The 24,557-nt window shown below is 33.7% G+C and overlaps 1 protein-coding gene across 1 annotated transcript in view; it reads right to left on the bottom strand.

Moving 5' to 3' along the window:
• Positions 1-24,557, bottom strand: part of LOC114325931 (uncharacterized) — a 424,930-nt gene that overhangs the window by 353,263 nt on the left and 47,110 nt on the right. The window lies entirely within an intron of this gene.

Here is a 24,557-nt window from a genome sequence, read left to right as displayed (position 1 = left end):
AGACCAAGAACTTGAGGAATCAAATAACAGCGATTTTTGGCAAAACAAAACAATATTTTGTATTTTTTGGGTCATTTTAAGCAAAAAATATTTCTACAAGTTTTTTAGTAGGATGCACAGTTTTCGAGATAAACGCGGTTGAACTTTCAAAAAATCGAAAAACTGCAATTTTTAAACCCGAATAACTTTTGATTAAAAAATAAAATAGCAATTCTGCTTAGCGCCTTTGAAAGTTCAAGTCAAATTATGTCGGTTTTGATTATTTGCATTGCTAAAAATTTATTGTGTTATTGTTAAACAAAGCTACAAACAACTAGTGCGTGAGTGATGTTTCTATGATTTCTCATTTAAAATCGAACGAGTAGGTAGAATAGGTACTAGTGCAATCAAGACTATTTCTACGTTACATGCGTTAAAACGCATGTAAAAGCACGGGAAACCCTACGTGTTTATAGCTTTGTTAAACAATAAAAAAATAAATTTTTACCAATGCAAATAATCAAAGCCGATATAATTTGACTTAAACTTTCAAATGCGGTAAGCAGACTTGCTATTTTATTTTTTAATCAAAAGTTATTCGGGTTCAAAAATTGCAATTTTTCGATTTTTTTAAAGTTCAACCGCGTTTATCTCGAAAACTGTGCATCCTACGAAAAAACTTGTAGAAATATTTTTTACTTAAAATGGCCCAAAAAATACAAAATATTGTTTTGTTTTGCCAAAAATCGCTGTTATTTGATTCCTCAAGTTCTTGGTCTATAACAATCTTATCGACATCCGGATCAACTGTTACCCAAAAAATTCGTGTTCTACGGGTCAAAATACATAAAAAAAACTTGAGTAAGTCCATCTGAATTAAGGAGGCCGTTGTACCCCCCCTGGCGACAGGACCACACGTTTAGACGTATCGGACGAGTTTGGCCGTCACAGTGACAGTTTTAGTTGACATACTCCTCTGATATATCTAAAGGTGGGAAACAATAAATAAAATGTAAGTTTATAGGTTTTTATCGCTAAATCTCGCACCTCCACTAGTTTCATTTCTTTTTATCTCACAATTTAATATGTTTTCCATCTTCTGCGCTATTTTGCCGGTTATTATCGCACTCATCACTGTATACAGAACTGTATATTTTTTTTCAAAAACCTGACGATTTGAGCGCGGCTAGGGATATGGGCGAGTCACAAAGTTTCACAAAAAATGCGAATATATCAAGAAATGAACGTCAGATCGGAAAGATGCAAAATACTTGTTCAATATTTATTAAAAATCTATCGAATGATACCAAACACGACCACCCCACAGAAAGAGGTGGGGGGTAACATTAAAATTTTAAATAGGAACCGTGGATATTTCGCGAAATAAGCATCAGATCAAATAACTGAAAAATACGTGTTCAATATTTTTTAAAAATTTATCGAATGACATCACACACGACCACCCACGAAGGTGGGACAATCTTAAATAGGAGTCCCCATTTTTTATTGCAGATTTGGATTCCTTACGTAAAAAATAAATAACTTTTATTCGGGACATTTTTCCGAATTATGGATAGATGGCGCTATATTCGGAAACAACGATATGGAAATAAAAAATTAGGTTAAAAAAATGGAAAGTCCCCACTAAAATGGAAAACTTCCATTAAACTCCATTAAACTTCCCCATTAAAATGGAAAGACTGTTTTTGGTTTTAGGAGCTAATCTTCACAACTCAGTAGATCCCCATAACGCTTGAGTATCTGAAAATTTAGCATACTTGCCTCCCCTACTAAAATGCAAAAACTGTAAATGAATGTCGAAAATTTCAGTAAAAATAATTTGTGGAAAACCTGTATGATTTATCTTCCGTATTAATGTAACCGTTTACTTTAGATCCTAATTTTTGAGTTTTTACGACGCTTTTTTGCAGTATCCGCATTTCGTTAAAACCAAAGTTTCTAATTCCCCGTACAAATCGTTTATCCAGAAAAAGCGGACCTTACGCTGTAAGCAACTTCTACTTAAAGGCCCATAAATCATATTAAAGATAATATAAAAGCTCAAAATCCGAGGCAGGATTTGGGACGATCCCGGCCATAAAAGAGGGCTAATAAAATTAGAGCTAGAGCAAATGTTGTGGCGAGCTCCCACTCAAGACAAAGACTCAATAAAACATCCTCCGTCACGTTTTCGTCGGGTTAGTTTTGTAGTTCGAATAAATTTGACTAAATTACGAGTTTCTGCATTTAAAATTTTCGGTTGTTTATCTCTTTATTTCTTGCTACTACTGCTCCGAAATAATTTTGCGCAAGTAATTTTGCGTCAAAACTTTTGCTATATAAAGTTTTAAACGTACAAATAAATAAAAAAAAACACAAAATAAATTAGTTTAGTCTAACCAATGACCTTAAAGAGTACCTAAAAATTGTGATATGATGAAAATTCATAGATTTAAAACATTTTTTAAAATACTCCCTAAAAAAGGGTATAAAAATGCAAAGAACTTTACTATTTTATGTTAAATTAGTTTAAAAAAAATAATAAAATGAAAATAGTGGATGTAAACCAGGATTCAGTGAACATAAATCTGTAAAGCAGTAAGGCAGAATGAATCATAGACAGTTATACCAGTACCAGGTATCTAGAGACTCATTCATATTCAGCTCAGCAGGATGCTATTGGTGGAGGTGCGAAATTACATAAACAAGGGATCACTTCGTAATACAGGTAGATCCTTTGTTTATGGAATTCCACACCACCAACACCTGCTGAGCTGAATAATAATGAGTCTCTTAGATAGCTGGTCCTACTTCATATTAAGGTAATTTTAATACTACAGGTATACTATACTAGCTACATTTTATATAAATAGTATATACTATATTATATACATATGATCTACATTTTGCTTTTTATATTATTTACCTATATAAACGTAAAACAATATATGCAATTACCTTTACTAAATTTACAATCAAGATCCAGCAGAAATAAACAAACCAAGACATATTAAATACAGTAGAGATAATCCGAACTAATTGGTACAGAAGTAGTTCGGATTATCAAATTGTTCGGATTATCGAACATATGTTCAAAATACATACAAAGCTCATAAACATAGTACATATTATGTACATACGTTTTACTTACAAGGAATAAAACACCTGCATAATAAACAAATAAGTATGTAAAACAAACTGGAACATGAAGTCAAACCACTTCTATGTAAAAGGTATATTTACTAAATGTTTTCGAACCTAGCGGTCCATCATCAGTGAATTCGAGTACTTGCAAAATAGCCCCAGAACCAAACAATGGTTGTGATTATAAATCAATCTTCTTCTTCTTTAGGTGCCGTGTCTGTATTCAGACGTTGGCCGTCATCATGTTTACAATTTCCTGAAATCTCTCTCTATCGGCTGCTGCGCGAAATAATTCTTCTACTGTGCAGCCACACCATGGTCTAATATTACGCAGCCATGAAAGTTTCTTTCGACCAATCCATCTCTTTCCCTCCACTTTTCCTTGTATTATAAGGCGAAGCAGATGGTATTTAGGTCCTCTAATTATATGGCCGAAGTATTCTGTTTTTCTCCTCTTTATGATGCTTATGACCAGACGTTCCGAATTCATCATTTGAAGAACACCTTCATTGGAAGTGTGCGAAAGCCACGATATCTTTAGGATTCGTCGTTAGCACCACAATTCGAATGCTTCTATTTTGTTTAGCATTGTGGTTTTTAACGTCCATGTCTCACAACCATACAATAGGATAGACCACACATAACATTTCAGCACCTTCTTTCGAATATTCATCGACAGGTTTCTATTACATAAAACTGGTTTCCAGGTCATAAAAGCCTTCCGCGATATTTCGATCCTAGTTATTATCTCTTCATCAGAGTCACAATTTACATTTAACCAGCTGCCAAGGTACTTGAAATGATTTACCTGTTCTAACTCCTCTCCATCAAGAGAAAGCTGATCTTGATCTATATTAATCTTTCCAACTACCATCCACTTTGTTTTTGAAATGTTGATTTTAAGGCCGCTCCGATAGCTTGCTTCACTGACTAGATTTAGTAGTGTCTGAAGATCTTGTAAATTTTCAGCAAGAATGGCTGTATCGTCAGCGTATCTAATATTGTTGATTACTTCTCCGTCTAGCCTTACTCCCTCTTGTCTGCCATCCAAAGCCTCCCTAAAGATTTCTTCAGAGTACAGATTAAAAAGGGTGGGTGATAAAACACAACCTTGTCGTACTCCACGTTTTATCGGCAGTTTTTCAGTACGACTGTCTCCAATTTGGATAGAGGCTACTTGATTGTAATATAAGTATTTCAGCAGTCTTATATCGCAGTCTTGCTACCTGCAGGCAATTGAAAAGTGTATCATGTTGTACTCGGTCGAATGGCTTCTCGAAGTCGATAAATAAATCTACATAGTGCTAAAATAATATTTTAAAGGCTAAACGTCGATGTTCATGGATATAACCTCTGGGAACGTGGTGATACTCTACCACTTGGTAGTCATCGTTGACATAAGATGGTTGATTGGGTCCTCGGGTAGAGTATCACCGACTTGGTAGTCATCGTTGACCTAAGATGGTTGATTGGGTCCTCGGGTAGAGTATCACCATGTTCCCAGAGGTTATATCCATGAGCATTGGCGTTTAGCCTTTACAATATTATTTTAACACTATGTAGATTGATTTATAATCACAACCATTGTTTGGTTCTGGGGCTATTTTGCAAGTACTCGAAGTCACTGATGATGAACCGATAGGTTCAAAAACGTTCTGATGAACACGTTTTATTCAATCCATTCGGATTTTTAAAAATTTTAGTAAATATACCTTTTACATAGAAGTGGTTTTAATTCATGTTCCGGTTTTTTTTAACTATAAGGTATACAGCCAACCCAGGGAACTACCCCTTTTAGAAATAAGTATGTATTTCTGCATAAACAAAACAAAAATCCGCGGTCATATTTTGCCCATATTGTCATATTAAATCCAAAAATTCGGTCCGCGGTCATATTTTTTTATTTTATAATTTTATTTTTGCGGTCGGATTAGCGAACGTTCGGATTACCAGGGTTCTGATTATCGACGCTCTACTGTACTACTAGGAGCACTCCCGATCATAATTTACAATGTATATACATTGTAAATCCCAAATCATGATTTTCAAAGTTTATACATTGTAAATCATGATTCGGAAGTGCTCCTAGTAGCATTTAACGTGTCTTGGTTTGTTCATTTCTACTGCATCTTGATTGTAAATTTAGTATACGTCAAACAACATTCATAATATATTAAACTTTGCTTGCTGTAATATGTAATACTTAATTATATGGTTTTAATTTTAAAATAATTTTTAATTGGTTTTTGTTTTAAATAGGCCAGGCAATCCAGCACTAATCATACCAATTTTTACAATAACATGAATGGCTATGCAGGCTTTTGCATTTGATCGGGGAGAGTGTCAGGAAAGTTTTTAAACAAAATTGATCTCCAAGAAATGAAAATTGTATTATGGGTATGAGGAAAATATATTTTCATAGTGCATCTTACAGTCAAAAACTGGAAGAAGGAATAGATGATAGTAAATTTGGGTTCAGAAACGAACTAAGAAATAGAGAGGTGTTATTTGTTTTTAATGTGATGAAATTGTTCACGAATTACTTGTTATATTATACTAAAATTACAATAAAGATGCAATAGAAATAAACAAACCAAAACACTTTGAATTATAATACAACGAGCACTCCCAAATCATGATATAAAATGCAGATATATTGTAAATGAAAAAATGTTTTGGGATCAACAGTATTACATATTGATGTAAGTTTTACTTAAAATTTTGATCTCACTTGTTTGCAAATGAATTATGACGTTTGTGCAAAAATGTGATGGAACAACTATATAACTTTTTTTAGTTATATACGTGGTAGGTCAAAAAATATGAATTGTGGATATGGTTTCCCTCACATAAAATTCATATTTTTGACACAGCGTATATGAATAAAGAAATTCAGAACTTTTTATAAAAAATAAATTATTTTCATAAAACTAAAAATAAAAAAGGTTTTCACACCTCTTCCTTATATGCCATCTCCTCTAAGAAGGTTGGCAAACATTATGGCAATTCGAACCTTCGATACCGCTGCTATAAATAGATCAGCAAAAGTGCTATATACCAAAGCTCTCTATATACCAAAGTGCTATCACCAAAGTGCTACAGCTAAGCTCTCAAATATTTTAACCAGGATATGCTTCTTCTGTCACGACTTCTACCCTGTATTCTTTCTTGTATTATTAATTGAAACAAGTTAATAACGCTCGCTGCTCATGACCTGTCCCAGATATTGCAATGTCCTAACTTTAATTGTATTTAAAACCTCTTTATCTTTTCCCATCCTTCTCAACACCTCGACATTTTAATTATTCTTAATATCCTTCTGTAGGCCCATAACTGGAAGGCTTCTTGTCTGTCCGAAACATCTTTCTTTGATGTCAAAGCCTATTTATAAAATAATACGGGAAACGCGTATTTATGTAGCATCTCAGAGGTATTATATTTAAAGATATAATTGTAAGGTCCCTGCTATAGAATGCGTTTTTCAGTTTGTTGAAAGCATTTCTTGCCTGTATTATTCTTGCTTTAATCTTTTCTGGGTACTCATTATTTTCATTAATTATTGTACCGATATATATTTTTCAACTTTTTGAATTTGTTCTCTATGTATTGTTATGCTTTCATGACGCTGTTGGGTTTTTGTAATTACCATAAATTATCTCTTCTTTTTGTGTTTAGGAACAGTTCGTTTTCTTCGCTGACATCTACCATTCTGTCACCCATTTGTTGTAAAAATCCCCAAGACATTCCGCTAATAAATTAGTGTCGTCCGCAAACCGTATATTATTGATTGGTTTCGATTTGGCGGCTTTTTAAAAAATATGAATTTTTTGTTCATATTTTTTGACAAACGTGGTATATGACTCAAAAAGCTTATTTATTGTTTGTATTTTAGGCCTTAATAAATGCAAAACATTTTATAAACACTAACTTTTTTTCATAAAACCAAAATAAGTTTCCCAATATGGTTTCGACTTAATTGGACACCCTGTATGTACAGTTCAGTTGTCTTTGAGATCAAAATAATTGACAGCAGCATAACTAAATAATCTTTTTAAACGGCATACTAAAAGTAATTTTGAAATTCTCTAAAAGTTCAAGATCTTTTTGTGTTAGCCCAAAACTGGTAAAACAGTTGTCTCTTAAATTTAAGCTCAAAGAAAAATCTAATACAGTAACCCGAAATCGCATCCTTTAAATCCGTCCCGGAAGTTACTTTCTAAATCATAAAACTTGTTAAATGAAGTTTTCTACTTTAAAAAGTTTCGACACCTCACCCCCACCGTGCGCGTTTCAATTTAAATAGAAGATTAAATTTTCCACACCGAAATTGAAACACGTTTACTATTAAGACGCGGAATCTTTTCTATTTGAACGCTAAAACAAAGAAGGCTTACAACATTAGCGGGCGAGAGACAAGCTAAATCGCTATAAACTTTCTTGTTCATCTTAATAATACACTCCAGTTTGAAAGAACCACAGACAATTATTTTCTGTTTTAAGGGGTCTACAGGGTGTTTCATTAATAACTGTCCATATCGTAACTGAAGCAACCTTAGCACAAAATACGAAGATGTAACCCAAAACACTTAAATAACATATTCTTCCTTACCGAGATACAGAGTGTTTTATTCCAAATGTTCTAAAATGATTTTAGCCCATTGTTAAAGCACCTTTTAATATTTTTTGTTGAAACTTGGCACACAGTTTACACATGCTAGGATACTTTAACTAGTGTTAAAAGATAGTTTTCCCCTATTATCAGAGGCGTACCGTAGGGATATATACTTAATTTTCGCCCCTTTTCCCCCCTCACAATCTACGCCACTATCGTAATAATCATTTCAGCAGGTCTTTTTGATTATTTGTTACTTTTTACATAAATATCGTCCTTTTGTCTCATTGCGATAAAGTAAGTAGTTTTCAAGTTATTTGCGTTTAAAAATAATGGATTCCATACGACTAGGTATTTTAAAATACATAATTTTATTTAAAATACAAATAACTTGTAAACTACTTGTTCAATCGCATTGAGACAAAAGTATGATATTTACGTAAAAAGTAACGAATAATCAAAAAAACATGCTGAAATGACTATTACGGCAGTGGCGTAGATTGTAAGGGGGAAAAGGGGCGAAAAGTAAGTATATATCCCTACAGCACGCCTCTGGAAACAGCGGAAAACTATCTTTTAACACTAGTTAAAGTATCTTAACATGTGTAAACTGTGTGTCAAGTTTGAACAAAAAATATTAAAAGGTACTTTAAAAATGGGCTAAGATCCTTTTAGAACATTTGTAATAAAACACTCTGTATCTCGGTAAGGAAGAATATTTTATTTAAGTGTTTTGGGTTAAATCTTCGTATTTTCTGCTAAGATTTCTCCAGTTACGATATGGGCAATTGTTAATGAAACACCGTGTATATGAAAAAATATTAAGAAAACTTTGATTTTTGCGCAAATATGTCACCAATCTGCTCGTAAATATCAGCAAACACTTATAACACACACACACATATAATATACAGTGTTAGCCAAAGGTCCACCTCCCCCTCGTATATTTTGACCGGTTATACTTATAATTATTACGAACTTTGGAGTGAAAAAATTACACCGATTCAGTATCGGCCGATAAAAAAGTTTGATGGGCTTTCCGATTGCCTTCAAACTAATTTGTCGGCCAACTATCGGCCGACAGTTTAATCAGTGTTGGCTAACTAGGACTTGCGCACACACGACGATTGTTTATCGGCCGATAGTTCAATTCTCTTCTAGTGTTGGTGTCTATTATATACAAGAAATGGACATGTTAACAGTATTTATTCATTTATAATTAATGACAGTGACAGTATTATATTAATCTAGAAACATAAAAAAACATTAGTAACTAAGGTAGACATTAGTAGCCTTAGTTCTTAACTACTAAATATATAACAGTCCTCCGCCCCAATTCCCAACTACAAGATTAGAGGTGCTGGCAGCAGCTGATCTACGTGACGTTTCCAAAGTAGACCATCATCTGTTCGTATTTCATAATGTAAGTAACCTATGCGTCTGATTACCTTTCCAAATTTCCATCGTTGATCACTGCACTATTTTCTAGCCTGAACTCTGTCTCCCAATGCAAATTCCGTACCAGGTGTAGGCCTGTCTAATGGAAAGGAAGTTGTGTGTTTGCAAGGTTTTCTTAACATTGCATGAAGATTCGTTCTGATTTCTCGTCCGAACATAAGCTCATACGGGGTGAAACCGTTAACACCTAGTGTACGACGTAAACGTGTTCGTACTTTAAGTAGTTTATCAGTTAAGCTATTGCTCTCCCCCGCTAAGCTGCGCAGAGTCCTTGTTATAGTTTGTGCAAATCGTTCTGCTTGACCGTTCGTTGCTGGGTGATATGGAGCAATAGTTCTATGGTTTATACCGCAATTGGATAGAAATTTGTTAAATTCTGCTGAAACAAATTGTCGGCCGTTGTCAGATACCAGCACATATGGATTTCCGAACGTGGCAAATATTTTTTGTTTTAGCATTTGTATACACCACGAGCTAGTTGTTACCTTTGTAGATATAATTTCCACCCATTTTGTATATGAATCTACCACAATGAATAGTTGAGAACCACAAATTGGTCCAGCGAAGTCAATATGGATTCTTTCCCATCGCCAATATTATATACAAGAAATGGACATGTTAACAGTATTTATTCATTCATAATTAATAACAGTGACAATATTATATTAATCCAGAAACATAAAAAAACATTAGTAACTACGGTAGACATTAGTAGCCTTAGATATTAACAACTAAATATATAACAGTGTCCAATACTTGTGCCGTGCAAATATTTTGCGAAAAAATGGCATCGTCTAATTCACAGTCGTTAATTGTAGAAAGTTTCATGGTCAAATTAGCATGACTAGTTCACTGAAGCTGACTAAGATTATCCGATAAAAAGCGAACAACTTTTTTGGGTAATCAAGTAATTTAGATACACAGCAGAAATGATAGCAGTAATGTTTGCTCTTCTCTATGTACTACTGAATCCAACTAACAATAATTATGTTATATTTACTGACAGTAAAAGCGTGGTGGACAGATTTAGTAACATTCAAACAGTCAAACATATAAACTACATTGAATTGAATATTTTTAAAACTCTGTTTGAAACTATACAATTAGGAGTAGGAGTAAATGTAGCAATTGCTTGGATTAAGGGTCAGTCGGGAATAAATGGCAATGAAATAGTTGACAAATTTGCTAAATCAGCTTATATAATCGGAGAAAAAATAAAGAAAAGTTTAATTCCAGCTTCAGATATTGTATAGAGAATGTAATACTTGCTCAAATTTTGCTCATTGTAACCCTAAGATATCCTCAAGAAGATGGTTTTACACAGAATATAATAGACATTTTATAAAGACCATTAATCGGCTGAGAGCAAATCATGCTCTTACTCCATCTTACATGCATAGAATCGGCTTGGCAGATACTCCCAATTGTACTTGTGGCAAAATCGGAGATCTAACACATGTCATATTAGAATGTCATTTACAGACGACAATAACGTAAACGACCTTTATAAGGAATTAAAAAATTTAAAATATTGTTTCCCAATAAACCTTAATACTTTAATATTTACAAATGATATGAAAATTCTTCATCTCATTTATAAACATGTTAAATTATGTAAATACAAGTTGAAAACTAGGAATAATTTGTCAACTTGGTTTGAAAAAATTAAAAAGAAAAAAATATATATAAAAAACGAACATATAAAAAATAATAATAACAAAAAAATAAATAAATAAAAAAATAGACACAAAAAAAAGGAAAATAAAAAAAAAATAAAAAATAAAAAAATAGAAGTAAAAAAAGTGATTACCTACCACAAATTAAAACATATAATAAAAAAATATAATATAATAATATGTTGTATCAAAAAATAGTTATTTATGTACCAAGTCAGTAAAATTACTCTTTATCGAACGAGTCTGATATTATCAGCAGAGAGAGGCGAATAACAGACGAGTTCGATAAAGAGTCTTTACTGACGTGGTGCATATAAAATTTTATCGCCAACATAATTTAATATTGGTTTTAACACTTACTTACAATTTACAGTTTAAGAACGTTTTAAATTTTTGACGTAATAAAAATTTCATGACAGTGATGACATATGACTTTTGCATGATGGCCGCTTTCGATCTTTAATTAATAGTTATCAACATTGAATAATTACTAAATCGGTAAAGTTTTGATTTATTTTATATGAATATAATTACAAAATACTACAAAATTTCACTTTGTGACATAAATTTAATTAACAATGTCGTAAATTTTATACAATATTTTTAATAATTAAAGTAAACAAATTGCAGGTTAACTCAAATAAATAATCGATTACTGCCATCGACCACTTACATTCAATCTCGATTAATCGCGGCAGGTAAAGTAAAATTCTTCTTTCAGTACAATAAAGTATTACTTTACTGCCGCAAGTGAGGGTAAATGAGTACAATGATGAATGATTTTAGTGACGGTTGGCGATAAATAATATTGTAGTACTTACGTTATGAAATAAGAAAATGACTATGAATCTGCAATCAATGACAAACAAGTCTGGCTAATTGGCTCTGCCAAAGCCATTTTTCAAGCAAAAAAAAGTAATTTATAGTACATTGTGTAGAATTTTCGACTAAATAATCTATTACAGAGAATTCATCATCAGCATCATCAACAGTTATTCCATCTATCGCCAGAAGGAAGTCTCCCTTAGGTGTATCCATTAATTTCTGTTTGTTATTTTTTGCATCCATTCGTGACCAGCCATTCATTTGATGTCATCAGTCCATCTTGTTTGAAGTCTGCCTCTACTTCTTTTGCTTGTCCTTGGTTGCCATTCAAGAATTTGCTTCGTCCAACGGTTGTGTTCTATTCTTCCTATGTGTCCTGTCCAGCTTCATTTTAACATGGCAATCTTCTGGATCACATCTCTTAGTTTCGACCGTCGTTTTATTTCTTCCACTGTGAATTTGATGCACTCAATACTCTCGGAATCTCTTCTTGGTTTTCCTCCTCCGTTGTATGAGAGCGATAATAACATTTCTAGATAATTTTTGCATTTTCCGACTACTAACTTAACAGTCAAATAAGAACTTTAGTCGTTCGAGAATAGTCGGTTGGCTGTTGCTAGTTTGCCCTCTCTTCACCAACCCGACAGTTTAGTTGGCTCGGTATGCGCACTAACAGTCCAACCTAACTCAACTATCGCCCCACAAAAAGGTTGTAGTATGCGGGGGCTCATCTAACGTAGGCCTTTTAACTAGTCATAACAGGTGACGTAAGAGTCATAGGTGGCGTGATGGCGCCACCGTGACAGATAATTTTAAATGGGACTTTATGTCGAGTGATATCTCGTTTGAAATATATTGAAAATAACTATTGAATCATATTAACTTTGTTTGGGTATAAGCAGATTTTGATCTTCTTTTTCTAGTACCGACTCCACTAATGAAGGTTGGCTATAACCATTACAAATGTGTCTATATCTTCTGCTTTTCTTAAAAAAGCGTCTGTGTGTTTAACCCGCTCCAGTCGCGAATGTTTTTCAACCAGGATATTTATTGTCTACCAGGATCCCCTTTTCTTCGATTTTACTTTTCATAATCAGCTGTAATAACTCGTACAGGCATAGGTAAATTGAGTCCCGTATACCTGAATTAAGAAGGGTCAAAATATTTAGATGGTCGAATTGAGTCCTGGGCATCGTAATCCTTCTAATTACCTTTTAATAGCTTTTTAATTTGTAAGTATTTTATTGGTTCTGCATTAATGGTAATCAAATACAAAAAGTAATATGTACACCACAAAATATTTATTGGAGTGCGATGTATCTGTACATATACGAACGGTGTTAGTTGATTGTCAAAATGAGTTATGTGATAATTGTTCTTAGTGAAAAAGGAAAACAACAATTGATTATGTTGAAAGGCTTGGCTTCAAATATTGTTTTCACAAATCTTTAAAAAATCACGGCAAGCGTTGGATTTGTTGTGCGCAGACGAAAGAAAATTGTAAAGCATTTTTAAAACCCAAGGGGACAACTTAGTGACGGAAATTATGAATGACCACAATCATAGTGAATTAAAAGAAGATGTACTCAATTGTCAAATGTTAAGTAACTTCTTGAAGCGAAAGACCGTAAAAGATATCAGTAAACGACCTATAAAAATGGGTGATATGAAAATTTTGCATGAGGAATTACGAAATGGCGATATTAGTACGTTGACTACCAAAGATGTGGAATTGGTCCGAAAAATATGTTTATAACGCCCGACGATCTCTTCTGTTTAAATTGACAGAAAGTATGGAAGAAGCTCATGAACATTAAAACATTTCCAGTGAAAACCAACAAAAACGAGGATTTTCTAATGGTAAACGACATAGAAAACCAAATTATTATGTTTTCCTGCAACAACAATTTACAATTTTTAGCAGGTTTGGACACCATTTATATACTTAGATGGAACTTTTGAATATTACGTTACACATTTATTTGAAAACAAAAACATACATGTACATAGATTGGCATTTAAATACCTTACTTAGCATATAAATGTATGTTATAATGTTTACTGTAAATATTTTAGGTATACATTTTTGTAATAAAATTTTATGTTATAAAATAAATTATTGTTTTCTCATTCCTAAAAAATATTACGTACACCGACTAAGCCCCAGGTAGGCACGGGACTCAATTTACCCATCTTCGGGACTCAACTCGGCTATTGGAAAGACGGATTATAAATTCTGGGACTCAACTAGGTTACTCCGACTCGTACTTATCATTTCTAAGTATGTGCCCCAAATGTGCTCTTTTCCTCCTTTTAATAATGGTCAAAAGTTCTCTGTCTTTTTTAAGCCAACATTAAGAGTCAATGCAAAAGGAGTATAGTGTGGATATAACATTTTACCATTCGTTATCGGGTTTGTAGATTAAGTCTTTGGTTACATAGAAGATTCCTGATCTTTAAAAGGGCTGCTCTTGATTGCTCCATTTTTGATCGAATTTATGATTTCGGATTAAATAATAATCCAGACTCCTAAATATTTCATTTTGTTCACTTGTTCAATATCTTCCTTTTTTATCTTTTTACTTGTTATGATTTTGATAAACAAATTAAATAAATGATTAACGTGGTTTTGGAAACCAGTTCTTATAATTAACTGTTTAAAATGAACTCAATTTATTTCCTGACCGTAATGCATCCCACTATTAAACTCTTGTCGCATTATATCGAACCTCGTCATTAATTCCATCTGCCACGATATTCCTCCGTAACGCCTTAGTGCACCATCATAGGTTTGTTCTAGCAAACAGTCAAACTAGTCAGAAACCGTCAGCAAACAGTTGGTCAGTAAGAGAGCATAATACAGTCACCAGTGCTATCTCCTCTACTCGCGATGGTCCACTATTCTCTGATGGTTTCAAACCGTTTGAAACTGATGCTAGAACAAACCTAATAGTATTGAGGAGCACCATCTTGTTGACACACTATTTTTAAGTTACCGAATTAATCTGGATTGCCCACCTTCCAGAATTTCAAGTATTAATGGCGCAATTGCATTTTGTAACATCTCCAGATACATTTCATAGGTTAAGTTAGCATTGATAAAAACAGGCTCAAATATGTGGTTTCCTAAAACACCTACCCAAACATATTTTTCTAGAAATTTACTATGTTTTATAACGTACATTTTAACAGAAGAATAAATTTTCCACAACGAAATTGAAATACGTTTACTATTAAGACACGGAATCTTATCGATTTGAACGCTAAAACAAAGGCTTACAATATTAGAGGGCGAGAGATAAGCTAAATCGCTATAAACTTTCTTGTTCATCTTAAAAATACACTCCAGTTTGAAAGAACCACAGACAGTTATTATTTTCTATTTTAAGGGGTATATATTGGAAAATATCAAGAATACCTCGATTTTTGCGTTTAATGTTTTAACGCAAATATGGCACCAATCGCTGTATCTGTCGGTAAGCAAACACAATAGATAGGATCATAATATTATAAAATTATCTTAAATTATACAGAACCGCCCTTATTGACATGGTGAATCAAACTTATCTTTTTTATACCCTGTATTTTAGTATCGTAATGAAATGCTATTTTATGGTTCTTTTTTATTTATTAAGCATTACCTATAGCTAATTGCGTAATAAAATATTTTATCAATATTTTGAGCCCAAAAACTTCTTTAGTGGTACTCAATATGTATTTCGACAAAAAGGTTCCAATCACTATACTATTTGGTACCATATTCTCTTCTTGTTATTTCCATCATTGCTCTTTTCATTTTTCTTTGGGTTATTCTCAATTTATTTGCAGAATGTTTAGTCAAAGTTATGGTTTCGGAACCACATGTTATTACCGGCAATACGTATTGGTTGTAAACTTTTTTCTTTAAGCAGATCGGTAGCGTTCCTTTTAGAATATGTCGTATCTTGCCAAATGCTGCCCATCGCAAGCCTATGCGCTGCTGTACCTCACAAGTTTGATTGTCTTGCATATTATAATTTCATATCCTAAATAGATATAGCTAAAAACCTGATGTACTTCCGTGTCCACCTACTCACATAACTTCACTTGGAACTTAATTGGTCATTTATTTTGTTTTTTGAACGTTTATATTCAGGCCTACTTGTTATATTGCCTGGTTTAGTTCTTCAATCATTTTGTGAGCTTCATTTAAACTCTCGACTATAATGACAATGTCATCTGCAAAGCGCGAGTGGCTCAGATATTCACCATCAATATTTATTTTAATCCCCTGTTAGCCCAATCCGGTTTTTTAAATGCATATTCCAGAGCTGTCTAATTCCTCACTCAATTCTATATTTATCGGTAAAGTCATGGAGTTTATCCGATGCTGTTGCGTATTTATACAGTGCTAGTCAAAAGTCCATACCCACCCTCGTATCTTTTGAACGGTTAAACCTATAACAGTGAAATTTGGAGGGGGAAATAAACGGACGTAAGCTTTTTAACTAGTTATGACAGGTGACTTAATAGTGACAGATGACGTTACAGAGCCACTGTGACCGATAATTTTAAATGGGACCTTATGACAAGTGACACCTCGTTTAAAAGGTATTCAAAATACCTATTCAGTCACACTAATTGTTTTGGGTTTTAGTTGATTTTGTTTTTTTTTGAATAAATTAAATAAATATAATATTCTAGTTTCGCGTTTAATTAATAAAAATTGAAATGTCCGCCTACGGTTTTTTTGTCAAAAAAGTTGACGTTTTTCAATTCTCTAGTAGTTTTTACGTCAACGTCAACCTTTTTGACTAGTAATCATAGGCGGAATTTTGAATTTTTATTAATAAAATGCGAAACTACAATTTTATATTTATTTCATTTATTCATCAAAATTAGCTAAAAATCAAACAAAATCAGTATGACTGAATAGGTATTTTCAATACCTTTCAAACGAGGTATCACTTGCCATAAGGTCCCTTTTAAAATTATCTGTCACAGTGGCGCTGTAAAGTCATTTGTCATAATTACGTCACTTGTCATGACTAGTTAAGGAGCTTACGTCCGTTTATTTCCTCCCTCTAAATTTCACTATTATAGGTATAACCGTTCAAAAGATACGAGGGGGGTACAGACTTTTGACTAGCACTGTATATATTTTTTATCAAACTTGTGTATCTATAGTCTATTAGGCTTTGTTCCAATGCCCTTAACAACGTCGGTAACGTCGGACGGATACCGTCCACGGTATCAAAAGCTTTTTTTAATTGAATATTAAAACGTAATAGAAGGGGAGGAAAATATGCCAAGTTTGCAGTCGCTCGAGCGCTTTGGGGACCTATTGGGTTGTGATTATTAGGTCCTAAACCAAAAAAAGTTAAGTAAAATTTTCCATTTTAGTGGTGACTTTCCATTTCCAATAATTGTTTTTTCCGATTACATCGCCATCTATCCATAAATCGAAAAAATGTTTCGAATAAAAGTTGCTTATTTTTACGTAAAGAATCCAAATCTGCAATAAAAATTTAGGGTTCCTATTTAAGATTTTAAAGTAACCCCCGCCCCACTTCAGCGGGGGTCGTGTTTGGTACCATTTGATAGATTTTTAAAAATATTGAATAAGTGTATTTTGCCGTTTTTCGATCTGATGTTTATTTTGCGAAATATCGCGGGATTTGTATTTAAAATTTTAAATTTACAACCCACCCCTCTCCGTGGGGGTCATGTTTGGTATCATTCGATAAATTTTTGAAAAATATTGGTCACGTATTTTTTATTTTTTTTGATATGACGTTTATTTCGCGAAATATTCGCTTTTTTTGTGAAACTTTTTGACCCTCCCATTTCCTTACGCCATGCTCAATACGTCAAATTTTTGAAATACACACTGTTTTACATGTACTTAACGTATCTTATGTTAATCTGACAATTTAGAGTATTTTTAAGGATAGATTTTTTTCGGGCCCCCCTTAACGAACGCCCCTGTGTTAAGAGCCAATATATGGTAGAGGTACATCTGCAGTGTAGCAGGTTTCTCCCCATATGATAATCTGATGCGCTCGAGTAACTGCAAAAATCTCCGCTTGGGCTCCCCTACCATAAATATTGTTAGATGACATGACTTTTTTACATTTTCTTACACGCATAATATAGTTGTTCCATTTTATCTTCGCCCATGCGTCATGATTCATTGTCAAACAAATTAAATCAAAATATAAAATGAAACGTATGTCGATGTGTACAGTATAGAGTATACATTATACACAATGTATATACACATCGACGTACGTTTCACTTTATGTTATGACTTAATTTGTTTGAAAATGATTCGTGTCGCACGGGCAAAGATAAAATGGAACAACTATACACACACACACACACACACACCTCATATTAGAATTAGGTGAAATTATATAAAAATAGTGTGAAATTTTGTGTCTTATCTTATTAATTTAAGACGCATTATTTGTTTTTCGTTTTCGAATAATCCTCATTACATTTTAAATTAACTGGTTCTTCTACTAATCTGTTATTACTATTATTTTAACTGTTGTGACTATTACTGTAACTGCATTACATTTGTACTGTATGTTTCATCTTTTGATATTTTCTGCACAATACTTTAATACATGAGATAAATGTTCTTGTATGCAGTAGCACAATGCACGTCACTGCTTTTCTATCCATCAGTGTCCGAAAGGACCTCCTTAACCTCGCCAGCATTTGAGGGATCCTTTTTTATCCTGTCGTATCCTTTTTTATCCTGGCGAGCCCGCGGCGAAATTCTTCTTTCACCTACATCTTTTAAAAAATAGACGAAATAAAATACAAATACCTCCGGGGCTAAGGTCAACGCTGTACTTGTTGAGAACGTGGAAATATGGCCGTTATATTTGAGAAAATGCAGCCGCTTTGAAATCGGGGATGAACGTTCGCTATATGACGAAGGATTTATTTGATTTATTGGTAATATAGATATTATATGTCATAATTAAGACACAACACTTATAATAATTACACTTTTATAAAAAAGAACTTTTTATAATAAAACGTTCTCGTTATTTATAGGGTCCAATAAAAAATTATAAACTATTTTGTTGTTTCAATTTCTGCCATAAAAGAATTTTGTAATCGACTATTAATTTTAGAGGCATATTTTCTCTAGCGGATTTAAACTCATATAAATCAAAGAAAATATTTAAAATGGTATATATAATATTTATACATAATAATTAACTTATAAAATATGAACTTTGAGTATATTAACTTTAAATCATTTATTTAAAAATTAAAAAAAGATACACAATAGCCGGGTTTCGAACTCGTAACCTCTCGATCTGCAGTCTAATGTTCTACCACTAAGCCACCATCAATTTGTAATTATCGATTTGTTGACGTACTTTAAAATTGAATCTAAATGTCATTGAATAAGTAACATTTTTAAAATAGTTTGAAACTAAAAAAATCGATTTATCCATAATGAAAAACTGGAACGAACATGTAAACCGAATGGAACCATATAGATTAGCGAACATCTTTAAAAACAACAAGCCGTATAGCAGAAGACCCGTTGGAAGGCCGCCGAAAAGGTGTAAAGACAATGTACAGTCAACAACAACTGAAACAGAATAAGAGGTAGAGAAACAGAAGCAATCCTAGTCACACGAAGAAGAAGAAGAAGAAGATTTATCCGTATAGTAGCAGTTAAATATTGCATTGTTAGCAAGTTCTGAGCTATTCTGAAAATTTCAGGTGCCCAGGTAGCCTAGAACTCTGTTTAAAATAGATTACAAAATTTGCGGAGACAGTGACAAAGACGAAGCCAAATATATAAAATCGTTTTAATAATTGAATATAGCGTATTAATTTTTTACTTCTAAGTTACTCTTATCCATAACCACATGCTGACGGTAAAATAATACTTGTTAATGTGTCCACACAATAGTATTACACTGTTACAACGAATTAATTGTTTATTGTCACTTCTTGTTATTTATTTAAACGTTATGTATAACGAAATAACATCACTCCAAGCTGAAAATATTTTCGCAGTTTAATGTAATGGTAGGGAAACCCAAGCGTGGATTTTGCGCGTTACTCGAGCACGTCAGAAAATCACATGGGGAGAAATATTGTAACCTGTAAATGTACCGAGCACGTCAGAAAATCACACAAGAAGAAATCTTGTGCCCTGTAAATGTACCCCTACCATATATGAACACTTAGTAGAGGGGCGAGCGATGGGAACAGTCCTCAAAACAGTCAGTAAATATTTAAAAAATCTGACGATTTGTCCTTGGCGCAAAGAAATGATTCACACAAAAAAAAAAGAATATTTAGAGGAATGAACATCATTCCGAAAAAACTGAAAAATACGTATTTAATATTTTTGAAAAATCTATCGAATGATACCAACCACGAACCCCCCACGTAATGGGGTGAGGGTTACTTTAAAACTTTAAATAAGAACCCCGTGATATTTCGCGAAATGAACATTAGATCGAAAAACTGAAAAAACAAATTCAATATTTTTTAAAAATCTATCGAATGACACCATACACAACCTCCCGCTAGAGGTGGGGTGGTGGGTTACTTGAAAAACTTAAATAGGAGTCCCCATTTTTTTTGAAGATTTGGATTCCTTACGTAAAAATGAACCTTTTTTTGAAGTCATTTTTTAGAATTATGGATAGATTGCACTATAATCGTTAAAAACGTTTGTTGAAAATGGAAAACTAAATTAAAAAATAGAAAGTCCCCACTAAAATGAAAAACTTAATTTAACTTTCTAACTAGGAGCTAATCTTCACAACCCAATAGGTCCCATGACGCTCGAGTAACTGCAAATTTAGCATACCTGACTCCGCTACTACTATAATATTTAACGAGCGTGTTTTACAATTTAGAGAAGTGCCATGGTTAAGTTTTATTAAAAAATATATTTGTGCCTATGCATATCAGAGTTAACGAAAAGTGCGTATTCAAGACTTCAACGAATCTGAGCAAAAGTACGGAGCTCATATAGTAAAGAAAGCACGACTTGCTGGACCCAATGCCCTGGAAGAGTTGATGCACCAATTCACTATCCAATACTTTCTCGATGACTTTCCAATCCATCCCCTTATAGGCACACACTCCTACCAACACCGGTTACCGATACTATCGATGCGCGCTGTATATGGAACAATGGCAATCTATAACAACGTTCACAGCATCAGAGAACAGAGTTTGAACCGCAGAACTGCTCTATTAAGAACATCAACTCCGAGCTTTTGGGTATTGATCAAAGGCAAACCATTCCGGAAGTTCAAGCTGGAGTAATGATTTGGTAAAAGCTCCTAACCCGGGTCCTTGAGTTTTGATCAAAGACTTACCGTCCTTCCCGTTAGTAACCTAGACTAAGTATTGATTAGTCTTTTTGGATATTTGGGCGTTAACGAACATATCGTTCGTTGCTTTTAACTATCCTAGTATCGCTAATATTTGTTTTTTGCAGATTTCTGCTTCTTCAGATGCAAATCCACTAATGGATGTTAGCGATCACATTTTCCATTAACTCTTTGTTTCTTGCAATGTGTATCAGAAATGGTATGTCGTTAATCCCTGTCCATTGCTTTATGTTTCGGAGCCAGGACATTTGCTTGCGTCGCATTCCTCTATTGCCTTCAATTTTACCCTGGATTATAAGTTGAAAGAACTGATATTTTTCGTTCCGCATGATGTGATCCAAATACGCCGTTTTTCTTTTCTTAGTGTTTTCGGAAATCTGACGTTCTTGGTTGATTCTTTTAAGGACATCTACATTTGTGAATTTCACCGTCCATGGTATCTTTAGGATATGGCGATAAAGCCACATTTCGAAGGCTTCTAATCTGTTTATATTCCTTGTTGTGAGTGTTAAGCTCTCTATGCCATATAGCAGCACCGACCTCACGTAGCATTTAGTAAACCTTAGCCTCAATGTAAAATCGAAACGAATAAACTTCCCTGTCCGATGCCCAGTCTTCAAAAAGCCACGTTTCCAGGTATTTAAATTTGCTCACTCTTTCAATGGACTTAGTATTCAGTGTTATGCTGGAGTTTTCAAATGCATCTAAGTTTCTAGAGATGATCATGAGTTTGGTCTTTTTGGTATTGATCTCTAATTCCATTCGCTTACTGTATTCTTCGATTATAGTGACAAGTTTTTGAAGATCTGCTCTGTTGTCACAAATTAAGACAGCATCATCAGCATATCGTATGTTGTTGATCAATACTCCATTCACTTTGATTCCCATCTCTGCATCTTCCACAGACTCTTAAAATATGGCTTCCGCATAAATGTTAACTAAAAGAGGGGAAAGCCCACATTCTTTCCGAACACCTTCTTGTATGTATGGATTTGGATATAAAATTTTCTATTTTTAATTGTGCTGCCTGATACCAGTACATCTTATGTATTTTTGGTCTATATCAAGCTTCTTGGGGATCTGCATTAACTTGTGAAATTAAACACGATCAAACACTTTCTCGTAATCTCAAAAGTACAGGAACACGTCCTTTCTCTGATCGTAACAATTTTGGACCAACACCTGTGTTGCTACTGTTGCTTCTCTTAAGTGCTTCTCTTATTTGTGAAGGGATTTCATCTGGTTCAGATGCCTTATTGTTTTTTTAATATAATATTGCCTTTTCTATCTCCTCTTTAGTGATTGAAGGGCCAGTCAGCAGACCGTCTGCATAAATTCACTCATGGGTCTTTCGTCGTAAAAGAGCTCCTGGATATAGTTTTCCCATATGTAAATTTTCTCTTTTTCACCTAGCACTATCTGGTAATCCTGAATAACTATGGTAGTTGCTCTTTGTTTTCTGTATATTCCAGCAGACTCCTTAAGCTTTTTATGTAAATTCCGGTCGCCTTGCTGTCGTTGTAAATGTTGTAGATCGATACATTGTTGATGTTATCATCAACAATGATTATCAGTAATAAGATAATAATCTTAAGATAATCATCTTTTTGCAGATATCAAGAGGGTATACTTGCGCAGTCGACTATATTTGCTAAGATTCGAATTTTTGTTTTACTGTACATATTAGATATAAGCTGATTGTGTTTTTTTTATTTATTTGAACATATTTTTATTTAGATTAAATTTTCGTTTTACTTAATAGAGCTACATGTCAGAACTTGCTCGATAATAATATGTATATCTTCATTATCGTTATTACGATAGTATAGATCGTCATTACGACTAGGGAGAGGATCCTACGAACTATTGAAGACGCCATTGTCGCCGCCTTGGTGTACTCGTATGAAGCTGTAAAGCTGTGAAGCAATTTAAGAAATATCTCGGCCCAATAGCTGATTCTTTAAAAAACAAACGTCAAGCAACCTAAGTGTTAGACTTGTGGATTTTTATCTTCCACGTGATTGCAGAAAATGCACAAGTACAAAGGACAGAAAATCGACTGATAGGCAATCCCCATAACAGAAAACCAGTTTGTAAAACTTAGTAGAAGAATCCAACATCAAGGGGCACACGTTAGCTGCTCTGCTCCAGGACCCCAGATTTTCTTCTTCTTTTATTGCTTATCCATTGCGAATGCTCTCGACCATCATGGCCATTTGTACGTTGCACACTGCTGCTCTGAAACGATCTGTGGTTGCTGTGTTGAACCACATACGTAAATTTTTCAGCCGTGCAATCCTTCGCCTTCCTAGTGATCGTTTTCCTTCTAATTTTCCCTGCAAGATTAGTGACTTATGATGTGATCGAGTTGTCAACAGCTCTTTTTCTTCTTCCATTCTCAACAAAAAACTGGTTAGTAACGTGGTCGATGTAACTAACATATCTTCATGATTCGACGATAGAGCCACATTTCGAAAACATCAACATTCTTGCAGATGGCGTCTGTGAGAGTTCCCGAATCAATTCCTTATCAACGTTTATGAAAGATATACCATCGTAGTGACCTAATTTATTTTTATGGATGTTGATGAATCATGACATTTGAAGAGCTTAGCCATTTTTGAAATGCACATCTTGCTTTCTCTATCCTACACTATTTGATTTCTAGAGAATGATCCCAATTTTCATTGACAATCGTACCAAAGTAGGTGTATGTTTTTACTATTTCTATTTGTTGACCGTTTATACTGATTCAACTAGTTCTTTCCTAGAGAACATCATACATTTTGTTTTCTTACTATTTAGTGAAATGCCATATCTCTGACTTACTTCTATGATTCGATTCAGTAATTCCTGGAGGGCTTCAAACCTATCAGCCCATACTACCGTGTCGTCTGCGTATCTTGTTACTATTACATTATATCCGTTAATTCGAATTCCATCTTCCACACCATACACTGCTTCTTGAAAGATTTCCTCCGAGTATATGTCGAAAAGCAGCGGTGGTAGTATACATCCCTGACGGACACCACATTTGATTTTGACATTGTCGGATTCTCCGGTCTATTCTGAATTGATGAAGCAGTAGTTGCCCTATCTGATTGAGATTGTCGTTTGCTAACACGAGGTTACACTTCTGCTTAATTAGCTTCTGTCAATAGAAAGTTTGGTAGCTCATGATGTATTTGTAGGGAAATTTTAAATTGATGTTGTCACCAGTCTATACAGCTATTGGGACAACCTATCATTTCTACGGATGTATTTTTCGTTGACTTTTCTTTCACACTTCGTTTAAAATTTTTAAAGACCTAAAAATATTTTATTTGTCTAGATAATAAAAGGCACGAAAATGTATTTTTCTACAGCGGTCCCGAAAATAAAATTTTCGGTATGATTTATTAAATTGAAAGTATCATTTCACAAAAAGTAGCTACTTTCGGGACTAATTTTTTCACTTTCCGGACGCTTTTTTTAGTTTCGGGACGATTTTTC

This window comes from Diabrotica virgifera, chromosome 1 (genome assembly GCF_917563875.1).
Source record: "Diabrotica virgifera virgifera chromosome 1, PGI_DIABVI_V3a".
Classification (NCBI taxonomy): Eukaryota; Metazoa; Arthropoda; class Insecta; order Coleoptera; family Chrysomelidae; genus Diabrotica; species Diabrotica virgifera.
Note: the sequence above shows the minus strand (reverse complement) of the source record. Positions and strands in the feature narration are given on the sequence as shown.